This window comes from Lathyrus oleraceus, chromosome 1 (genome assembly GCF_024323335.1).
Source record: "Lathyrus oleraceus cultivar Zhongwan6 chromosome 1, CAAS_Psat_ZW6_1.0, whole genome shotgun sequence".
Lineage (NCBI taxonomy): Eukaryota > Viridiplantae > Streptophyta > Magnoliopsida > Fabales > Fabaceae > Lathyrus > Lathyrus oleraceus.
In genome coordinates this window covers 263,106,950-263,118,477 of record NC_066579.1, presented here as the reverse complement: position 1 = coordinate 263,118,477, position 11,528 = coordinate 263,106,950, and positions in this window count along the sequence as shown.

Here is an 11,528-nt window from a genome sequence, read left to right as displayed (position 1 = left end):
CTTCGATATATTCAATAAAGAAGTACCGCATTTTTTATCATATTACAAAGAGAAAAGGAAAATAACATCCTATGGATCCCTAGTAGCTCGGGAGGCTGGAAGACAAGAAGTACAAAGCTTCTTGATCTCTCTCTCATAGGCTGCTTCCATATCCGCTTTCTCCTTTGCAAGCTGATCATACCTCCTCTTCCAGAACTTAGAAGACTGAGGAAGCAGAGAAGTCCAAGTGTCGTTGGGATCGTCGATCACCCGATGCTCGAGAAATTCAATCAGAGCGTCCTTCTCCTTAAGCTGTTGTAGCAATTCCTCTCTTTCACGGATCCAAGCACGTGAAAGGTCTTCTTCTCTCAACTCCTCTACACGTTGGGTAGGGAGGGTTGAAGGCCCAGCCACATCCAACGGTGTAGGTCTCGGATGGTCGTATGGCATTAAGTACACGGCAGCTCTCTGTCTGACCCAAGAGGTATAGGGCTCCAAAGCAATTCAATTCTTCGGACCCAATTCGTTCCCACTGTTCTTGCAGATCTTGCGCCAAGCGCGGACGAATCTGACTTTCAGGCCTTGGGGATCTTTACCCTCCTGAAAGAACACACCTTCTAACAGAATGTTATACGGTTTATCCTTTAGGGGGAACCCAAGCTGACGTCGTGCGAGAATGGGATTGTAGCTTATCCCACCACATGTACCAAGAAGAGGCACATTAGGGAATTCACCACAATAGTCAATGATCTGGACGGTATCATACACGCGATCATACCAAGAGATATCATCATTAGTGAGAGACATAAGTCTCTGAGACCACCGTAGACATCCCTTGTTCTCCTTGAAAGCAACAGTCTGCGGCAAGTGCGAAATAAACCACTTGTACAACAAAGGTAGACAGCAGACAATAACTCCTCCACCCTTTGCATTCCTCAGATGCAAAGAGACATAGGCATCACCCAACAAGGTCGGAACGGGGTTAAGAACCGAGAAGATCCTAATGGCGTTCATGTCCACAAATTTGTCGAAGTTGAGGAATAAGACCAATCCATAGATGAGCAGCACAAACAAAGCCTCAAAGGCATCCTCACTCATGGCCTTCCCATAGATGGTAGCTTGAGCGACGAGGAACTCGGACGGAAAACCCTGAATTCCACCTTTGGTAGTCAGATTAGCTTTAATCAAAGCTTCATCTATGTGCAACAAGTCTGCAATCTCTCGAGCAGTCGGAATACTCTCTAGGCCACTGAACGGCACCTCATCCAGAATCGGGATCCCAATAAGGTGAGAATACTCCTCCAAAGTAGGCAGCAACTGGAAGTCCGGGAATGAGAAGCAGTGATACAGAGGATCATAAAACTGAGCCAGAGTACTCATCAGTCCCTCATCAACCTGAGTAGTCAACAGAGGCAGAAGCTTCCCATAGCGAGCTTTGAAACCCAAGGGATCTAATACATAAGATGTCAGATTCCTTAACTCTTTCACATCGGGCTGTCTAAAGCTGTACTTCTTTGTATGCCTTTTTGGTCTTTCCATGTCTGAAAATTTTGCAAATAAACCCTTTAAGTTCCTTGAAAATTTTCCTTTTTTTTTCTGATGTCATGAAATGCAGATGAATGCATGAATGCATGAATGCAACAATCACACTCAAGGATCAAGCAAGTCACACCAAACAAAGGTCGTGGGAAAGCTCATTGTATCCCTAATATCAATCATCCATTTTGGTGGATTTAGGTTTTCACCTTATCTACACCCAAGTTCCATTGATATTAACGGTACATGAACCGACTCTAACATCCTTAATATCAATCATCCATTTTGGCGGATTATGGTCTGCACCTTATCGACGCCCAAGTTCCATTGATATTAACGATGTTTGAACGACTCAACCACGAATCACGGGTTTGCTGAGAGTCACGAGCATGGAGTCCTGGTTAAGAACCACCCAAAGGGAGTGTACTAGGGTTTAAACCTGCCGAACATGTTCTACCAGAGGTTCCCATAATCATTGTCCCATCTCTCGGATATTATCGGAGGAACGAATACTCGTATTCCAAAAATATTCTCAAGAGAGACTCTTATGAGTGTAGTATCGCGTAACAATCGCATCAGATCTTACATCTGAACGACCTCCGCAATACGTCCTAAAAATAGGCCAAGATGGGTTTGGTAAACTACGGTCCTTGGCTTCTAAGGCACATGATTGAACGAATAATGCCTAACCACAAATGACTTGTGTGACATTATTAATCCAACATGACCTCCACCAAGTGAATGGGCTCGCAAGTCAACTGGCTAAGGAATACTCCACACCAGTCAACAAGACTACGCCATTCTCCTATCCTAGAGTGCACTCGAGTTCGGGTATAGAACTCATCTCACAGAGATCACCAAAGCAAACAGCAATTGTATATCAAGCAATTCAGACATTACAATCAATACAGTTATCCCAAATTGTACAAAAATATGTCAAATAACACATAAACAAATATCATACAACAAGGGTGAAAAGTAGGCAATACCACCAGGGAAGGTCTAATGTTCTCCCCAGTAGAGTCGCCACTTTTCTGTAGCGGTGTATTCGTCGCTATATGATTTATTGATTAAACTATAAGCAAAGCATACAATGAATCGAGTCGCCACCGCACTTTTATTTATCCTAAGGACTGGTTAAAAAGCGAACAAAAACCTAAGAAGTTTTACACGTAGAAAACCAATAAAAGATCAGAGAGTCTGGGTAAGGGGTAAATTACGCAATGGGAAGGTGTTAGGCACCCATCACGTCCTAGGTACTCCTAGGGAGCCCTTTTCACACTTGTTGTATAAAAATATTTATTCGTTTTGACATATTGTGCAAACATGAATGGGATGATGAGAAAAGAATGTACATTTTTATTATTTTTGTGTTTGAACGGATGAACCCGTTGCCTACGTACCTTCCATCAAAGGTAAGGATCAAAACGCCGTAGTTCGGCTAAAAGATTTCCAAAAATTAGTGAGTTCATTTTAAAACACAAGAGCACTAAGGCTTTTCATTACCAATGGGAGAAAACTCAACCCGAATCAACAATCCACCATGCGAGGACGGCTTCAACATACTAGTGAGGGGTTAACCCTATAATAAGTATGGAAGACTTACAATCAACTCACTAAGGATGAGGTAAGATTTACATCAACCACTATGGTAATTAAAACCTATGGCTAATGTATGAAAACATATTAACAATGGACAAAGCCAAAACAATTGAATGTGTGAAGTTAATTGATTATGATTATTCACAAAATATGGTCAATGTATGATTAAGATTCAATTCAAAGAAGTGTTATGAAAAGTGAAGTGTGAAAAATCAAGGACTTAAGGTCCAAGTTTCTAATTTGAAAAGACATGAAGCTGTTTGCACAACAAGTCAAAGTTTTTGAAAGCAAAGTGTGAAAAGGTTTAGGACAAAGAGGGTATGGATGATGGATTGTAAAACTTCTTAAAAAGGTTCACCTCTTGAAATCATATAGAAGATGATTCAAGTGTGTCCTTAGGAATGAGGCAACAAAGCAAGTAAACAAATAAAAGCAAGGTGATACCGGATGCCATCAATGGACTTATACCAATCTCACAAACAAAAGCGGATACCGGATACCAATAAATGGGTTTACACCAATCTCCTAAAACAACAATGATACCGGAAGCCATCAATGGTCTTATACCAATCTCACAAAGCAAAAGCGGATATCGGATACCAATAAATGGGTTTACACCAATCTCCTAAAACAACAATGATACCGGAAGCCATCAATGGTCTTATACCAATCTCACAAAGCAAAAGCGGATATCGGATACCAATAAATGGGTTTACACCAATCTCCTAAAGTAAAACAAAACTTGGATGTCAGATGCCAATCTATATGGGCTTACTCTAACCTCCAACAGATGATCATAGGAATAACAAACGCCAACAACATGGTCTTACAATTGCATCCTCACATACAACAAACAAACAAGCACTAGGCAATGGACATGAGTGACCAAGTGAAATGGTCTTACACTCTATCCCTTCCAAATCATAGGAACAATGGCCAAAGAACATGGTCTTACAATTGTCCTCAATGGGTAAACTCAAACAAACCACAAGATATGCAATGATGATCATGCAATAATGAACAATCAATGATGGTAAGTGCACAAAGGCAAGCAAGCAAACATGTACAAATGCAACAAGCAATCAATCAAACAAAGTCATTTAGCACCCACTATAACCAAACAATTAGGCTCTATCAAAGGGTTAGACTTAAAAAGTCAACTGGAATAGGGTAAATGGTGCTCTTAACCTTGACATCGAGAGCCAAGGTGAAGCAGATGAAAGGATATGAAGGGTGTGCCTCATCACTCTTATCCCTGGTCAGGGAGAGCATTGAATATCAGAAGGTGTGGGAGTTCAGAAAGATGGAACTCTCTCCACAAGTTAGACTCGATAGATCTTGGGTTTTTACTCACTATGCATCAACACATGTGGTGTGAGCAAGGTGAGAGACTCACAGAATAGTAGGAGATAGGCTACATATCTCTTTTGTCTACCAATTGCCTCACATGAGGTCTTTACCTGCTTGGGGACAAAGTTAAACAATCATAAACATCACCTCTTAAGGAGGACTTCAGACAGTTGCCTAGCTAAATAACAAGCCAGGTCTTCCAGACTACATGGAGCCAAGAGAGTCTACCTTAATGCTTAAGCAAAGCAAAGCAATAGCAAGTTCTCAAAGGAACTAAAGCGACTATGGTACCTGAAATCAATCAAATATAATCAGTATTCCAATCACAAAGTCAAAACAGACAAGTTATGAACCAACAGTCAACATAATCAATCACATGTGCAAAGCACAAACTCAAAGCAAATGAGTTAGCATCCTACAAAACAAACCAAGTTAGTTCATCACAATCAATTAAACCAAACTCAATCAACTTGAATTAAACTCCTTGAAGCAATTGCTTCTTTAACCTGAAAAAACAACTCAAATGTGAGAAGTAAGACCACTAGGACAAGCCTAGGGTCAAAAGGAGGTGAAAAATTCAAAACAGCAAGTGAAAATTGATCAAAATCAAGATTTATCAATTAAGAATAAAATCCAATTGGTCTCACATCAAAACTATGCACCAAATCCATTTCATAAGCTAGACATGTCAAACTATGCATTTTTGAATCACATTGGAGCAAACAGAATGATCACAATCAAACCAATACCAAAATAGCTCAATAAATTCCCAGAAAATTCAAGCTTAAACAGAACACATTCAATGAGCAGCACACCAAATTTCATGCTATTTGGACCAGAGGAAGTATGGAATTTAAATTCATGAAGTCATAGTATGCAAGAACAAACTCAAACAAGGCCACAAATCATGTATCAAATTTAGGCAAGTGTAAAACAGAAATGGCATAAGATAAATGAACCACACCAAATCGAAAATGAAGTTAAAAATGTTAAGAATCAATCCACCAAGTTTCAGCTTCATATGATAAGGCATGAGAATTTCATAAGTCATGTAAGTTGAACACTCCACAAAAGTTCACAAAGGACTAAACAGCAAAGAAAAATCCAATCAAATAGGAAAATGAATCTAAAAAATCTACACAAAATCATTCTCAAACTAGACATACAGAAGTGTCATCATGCAAAAATTCAGAGCAATTGGCATAGCACAAGTATGGAAACAAAATTCAAGAAGTTGGACAAAACCTAGTGTGACATACATTGTCACACTCATGAAGATCACATCATATCTCTCAATCCAGAAATGCAAAATTAGCAAACCATATACCAAAATCACCAGGAATGAGTCTAGATCATGCATATAAAATTTCAAGCATTTTGGAGCAAGCATCAAGATTTCATGAATGAAATGGCAAAACATATGCAAGAAATATACATGAACAAAGATATTAGACCAAAATAAAACACAGCCGTGCACAACTTGTATTATCATGCCTATAAAAAACTAGATGAAAAATGGAGATGGATGCAAAAATCCCCACACAATTTGGATCATCCAAGAATTTTATGAATTTTTAAAGTTGATGATGAAAATGAAATAAACATTTATCAAAATAAAATGAAATTAAAAGCTGGCAGTGGCATTGTTGTAATTCAGACGCTCACTAAATGAAACGCTGCGTTTCATTTAGTGAGGTGGCAGCGCTCAATTGGCCAAGGGGCGCGGGAAACACAAGTTTAAACACAAGGCACGGCAATATGGATCTAACGCGAAATCTGAAATGAAAATTTGAACACATCATCGTGTTCTTCAGGTTCAACAAGCTTATGAACAAAATCTCACCAAAACCTACAAGACCTATACCAAAATGACCGTCTCACTTCGTAGATCACTGTTCTAACCTGGATTTGTCCTAATCCTAAACACATCAACGGGATCGATCGAATTAAGTTTCACATTCAAATGTTCAAATCAAGATATCTCATTCGATTCTTAATGGAATTCGATTCTACAAAATGCAATGTGCTCTATGCAATAAGATCTATCCAACGCATATCATGATTTCAAGAATCATAGAGTTCGAATTCTAACCTTGTGTGAAGTGCAGATCTTGATTCGATGTTTTCAGGCTTCGAAATGATGAAACAGATGCGGATTGATGCTCTAGGAGATGAATGAAGTAGGTCTTTTAGCTCAATTATGCTCCAGCTCCAAGAATCTTCAAAATGCCATGGATGAGCAAGATGTTTAACAGCTGCGATCTAGCACGAATTTGTCCACGTTTTGCTTCAACAGTTCTTCAACAACATCTGCAAATGATGATTAGCACGGAAGAAAGCAAGAAGAATGGTGAAATTCCATGAAAAAATGAGAAAAAGTTTTGAGAAGATTTGAGAGAATTTGAGAAATTTGTGATTTGGATCTGAGAAAATGAATGTGGATTTGGAATTCAGTTTGATTAAGCTCTTATACCCTCTGTTAATCTAGCTACTAAACATGATTAGCACAAACCAAATGGATTAGTAAAAAATGAGCTTGTTATGTAATTTGGCCAAATTGCCCTTTTGATAATGCAGCCAATGGAACAGTGAAATATCTGTTGAAGCAAGTCACAAATCATGTTTAGAAGCTATTCAAATTGGTTTGGCATGAAAATTCCATGTACTTTTGAAAATGGCCTTTTTTCCCACAAAAATTTAAATTGATCACTTGAAAAATGACCTTTTTATGTGATGATTTTTGATAAAATGTGATGATGCATTATGATAATTCATGTCAAATGGGATTTGCTCAAAAAAGAATCACCCAAATTGGCCAAATGGTTTGAAAGTTATGCCACTTTGAAATCCCAAAATTCTTGAAAATGATTTGATCATAACTTGCCAACCATAAATGAGAAATGAGTGTTCTTGGACTTTTTGGAAAGGCAAGAGCAAGATCTTCAACTTTCATGTTGGACAAAGTTTGATTTGAATCTTTCTTGGACATGTAATTTTGAGGAGAATGACTTTCCATTTTGGGCAGTTGAAAATTACAGGTCATTACTATTTTGGGAAACTTTTTGTCTGACCTCCAATCCTCAATGATGATGTTTGACATGTTATATGAGGCTTGTATGGACATGAACGAGACCTTTCCAACCATCTCACACCTTCCAATCCCTGATTAAATGCACAGTTGACCACAGTTGACTTTGCTAGGGTTTTGGTTGACTGAGCCATGTTCTGATGACTTTCAAGCCTCTTTCTCTTGAGACCTTGATACCAAATGATACCATAACTCATATGAATCTCTTATGAATGATCATGGTGCCCAAATTCTTCAAGCATGGTCACCATCTATAGCTCAATGACTGATTTGACTGTTTTGACCTAGTTTGCTTCATCTGCAAGTAACAAGGTTAAATGACAATATTTTTGTACTTTTGGGTTAGTAAACAAATGAAAAGCAATGATATACAAATGCAATACATGCTTGGTGATCAAGAATCACACTCACAAGATACCCACCCACTAGGAGGCAAGCAAAGGTGCACAATGATCCTTGAGGAAATGATATGATATGTTATGATGCCTTGAGGGATCTTAGGGACAAAATTGGGGTCTTACAGCATTTAAGAAGAAAGACGGGGAGGCACATGATGTGCAATCCCATGCTAAACCAAGAAGACCCTCTGTCAAGAGGAAGCCGGCGCGTCATCAGCACCAGGTGGCTCATATAGCACCTGTCTTCAGAGATAATGCTCAGTATCAGCAGCAACAACCTCAGTATCAACAGCAGCACCGTCCACAGCAACAGGCTTACCAGCCTCGTGGCAGCACTAGTAACCAGGCCAATCTGAATTATGATAGGAAGAAGATCAACTTCGATCCCATTCCTATGTCATATGCTGAATTATATCCTTCCTTGTTGGAAAGGAAACTGGTTACTCCCAGGGATCCTCCAGCTGTGCCTGCGAACCCGCAGTGGTGGTATAAGCCAGACCAGCATTGTGTTTATCATTCCGGTGCTCCGGGACATAACATTGAGAACTGCTATCCGTTGAAGACTAAGGTTCAAGACCTTATGCGGTGTGGTATTTTGAGCTTCGAGGACTCAGGCCCCAATGTTACAAAGAACCCATTGCCCGAGCATGGGAAATTAGTGAACATGGTCCAGGGGTGCCCTGGGAAGTATAAAGTCAAATATGTAAGCCATATTCGACAGTCATTGGTCGAGTTGCATGGTTTGCTGTGTCAATACAGTCATATGGAGCATGACCATGACAGGTGCCGCATTTGTTCCGTCAATAGACTGGGTTATCGCCAAGTGCGAAGAGAGCTTCAAGAGCTGTTGGATGAAGGTACTATAGAGATTCTTCAGAACCGTAATGTTGATGAAGATGAACCAGAAGTCAATGTTATTTCTCCTGTGTTCAAGTTGCCTGAGCCTGTTGTCATCCGCTATGATGGTAGCAAGCCGAAGGTCTCTCCTTCTCTGATAATCAAGCCTGCAGGCCCTGTGCCTTATTCTTCGGATAAAGCGATTCCCTTCCGGTATAATCCCGTTGCTGTGGAAGATGGGAAAGAAGTGTCGTTGCCTTCAACCTTCGTGGTTAATATTGCTGACGTGAGCGGGTTGACCCGTAGTGGTCGTGTGTTTTCTGCACCCCTGAAGCATCATGTTGTTTCTGATTCTGCTGAGCGTTCGGTTGGGACTGCTGTGAGTGTTCCGAATCTGGCACCTGTTGCCAAACCCTCCTCTATACAAAAGACTCTTGTTTCTTCTGTTGGCCTGAGTGGCATTATGAGTGAAGAATGTGATGAGATGTTGAGGCTCATCAAGAAGAGTGAGTACAATGTTGTAGACCAGCTTCTACAAACGCCATCCAAGATCTCCGTTTTATCTTTGCTTCTGAATTCAGAACCTCATAGGGAGGCTCTGCAGAAAGTTTTGGACCTGGCTTATGTTGATCATGACGTCACTATTGAACAGTTTGACAGTATAGTTGCGAACATCACTGCTTGTAACACTTTGAGTTTCTGTGAAGCTGATCTCCCTGAGGAGGGAAGAGACCACAACATGGCTCTACATATCTCTATGAACTGTAAGACTGATGCCATGTCCAACGTGCTAGTTGACACTGGATCATCTCTTAATGTATTGCCTAAGACCACACTCTCTCGATTGTCATATCAGGGGCCTCCCATGAGGCAGAGTGGTGTTGTTGTGAAGGCTTTTGATGGGTCGCGTAAGACCGTGATTGGGGAAGTTGATCTCCCAATCAAGATTAGACCTAGTGATTTCCAAGTTACCTTCCAGGTTATGGATATCCACCCATCTTATAGCTGTCTCCTTGGTAGACCATGGAATCACGAGGCTGGCGCCGTGACATCCACCCTACACCAGAAGCTGAAATTCGTGAAGAATAAGAAACTGGTTGTGGTAGGGGGAGAAAAGGCTCTCCTGGTTAGCCACTTGTCTTCTTTCTCATATATTGATGCTGAGGATGAAGTTGGAACTCCTTTCCAAGCTTTGTCTATTGCTGAGCCGATTGAGAAAAAGTCTCCTTCATTTGTTTCCTACCGAGATGCGAAACTGGCCATTGAATGTGGTGCAGTTGTTGGTTTAGGAAAGATGATCGAGCTTGAAGACAACAGATCCCGGGCTGGCATTGGCTATTCCTCTGGGGAATTCAACGAGCAAGGTCTATTCAAGAGTGGAGGTTTCATCCATGCTGATCGAGCTGAGGAAGCTGCTGCTATCTTGGAAGAGGATGCAAAGGATTTGGGCAACTTCATCATACCTGGTGGTGTCTGCCACAATTGGGTCGCTGTAGATGTTCCTACAGTCATTCATAGATCAGAGTAATGGTTCACTTTGTTCAAAACCCTTCTCCCATGCCAAAATGAAAAGTGATGACATTGTTGGCAGCATATATACAATGATGTTTTCATTCAATTAATGCATTGTTAAACATTTGTTTTTCCGTTTGTTTTCACTTTTTGCCTTTGCATGAAATCAGTGATCACAAAAAACCATAAAAACAAGAATAAAAACAATCTTTTCATGTGCATAATGATTTGTTTGTTTAAATTCTAAAGTTTTTATTAACCAAAATCATTATGCAGGTTGATTCTAAAACCCATTGAACATAATGATCCAACGCCATCTCCCAATTTTGAATTCCCTATATTCGAGGCAGAGGAAGATGATGTTGAAGGAATTCCTAATGAGATTACCCGTCTCCTTGAGCACGAGAAGAAGATCATTCAGCCGCACCTTGAAGATCTGGAAACAGTCAACTTGGGGTCTGAAGATTGTGTTCGTATGGTGAAGATTGGGGCACTTCTTGAAGAGTCTGTCAAGAAGGGGTTGATCAGTTTGCTACGAGAATATTCCGATATATTTGCTTGGTCGTATGAAGACATGCCGGGTCTAGATACAGATATTGTGCAACATTTCCTGCCTTTTGAAGCCTGAGTGCGTGCCTATGAAGCAGAAGCTCAGAAGAACTCATCCAGATATGGCAGTGAAGATCAAAGAGGAAGTTCAGAAGCAAATTGATGCGGGGTTTCTGGTGACTTCTACATATCCTCAATGGGTGGCCAATATTGTGCCTGTGCCTAAGAAAGACGGAAAAGTCCGTATGTGTGTTGATTACAGAGATTTGAACAAAGCTAGTCCGAAAGATGATTTCCCTCTACCACACATTGATATGTTGGTAGACAATACAGCTAAATTCAAAGTCTTTTCCTTTATGGACGGATTTTCCGGATATAATCAAATCAAGATGGCACCCGAGGATATGGAGAAGACAACATTCATCACACCTTGGGGAATATTCTGTTATCGAGTGATGCCCTTCGGTTTGAAGAACGCCGGAGCCACGTATCAACGTGCTATGACTACCTTGTTTCATGATATGATGCACAAGGAGATAGAGGTCTATGTTGATGATATGATCGCTAAGTCCCGAACGGAAGTTGAACATGTTGAGCATTTGTTGAAGCTTTTTCGGCGTCTGAGGAAGTTTAGACTTCGCCTGAATCCGAACAAATGTACATTTGGAGTCCGTTAA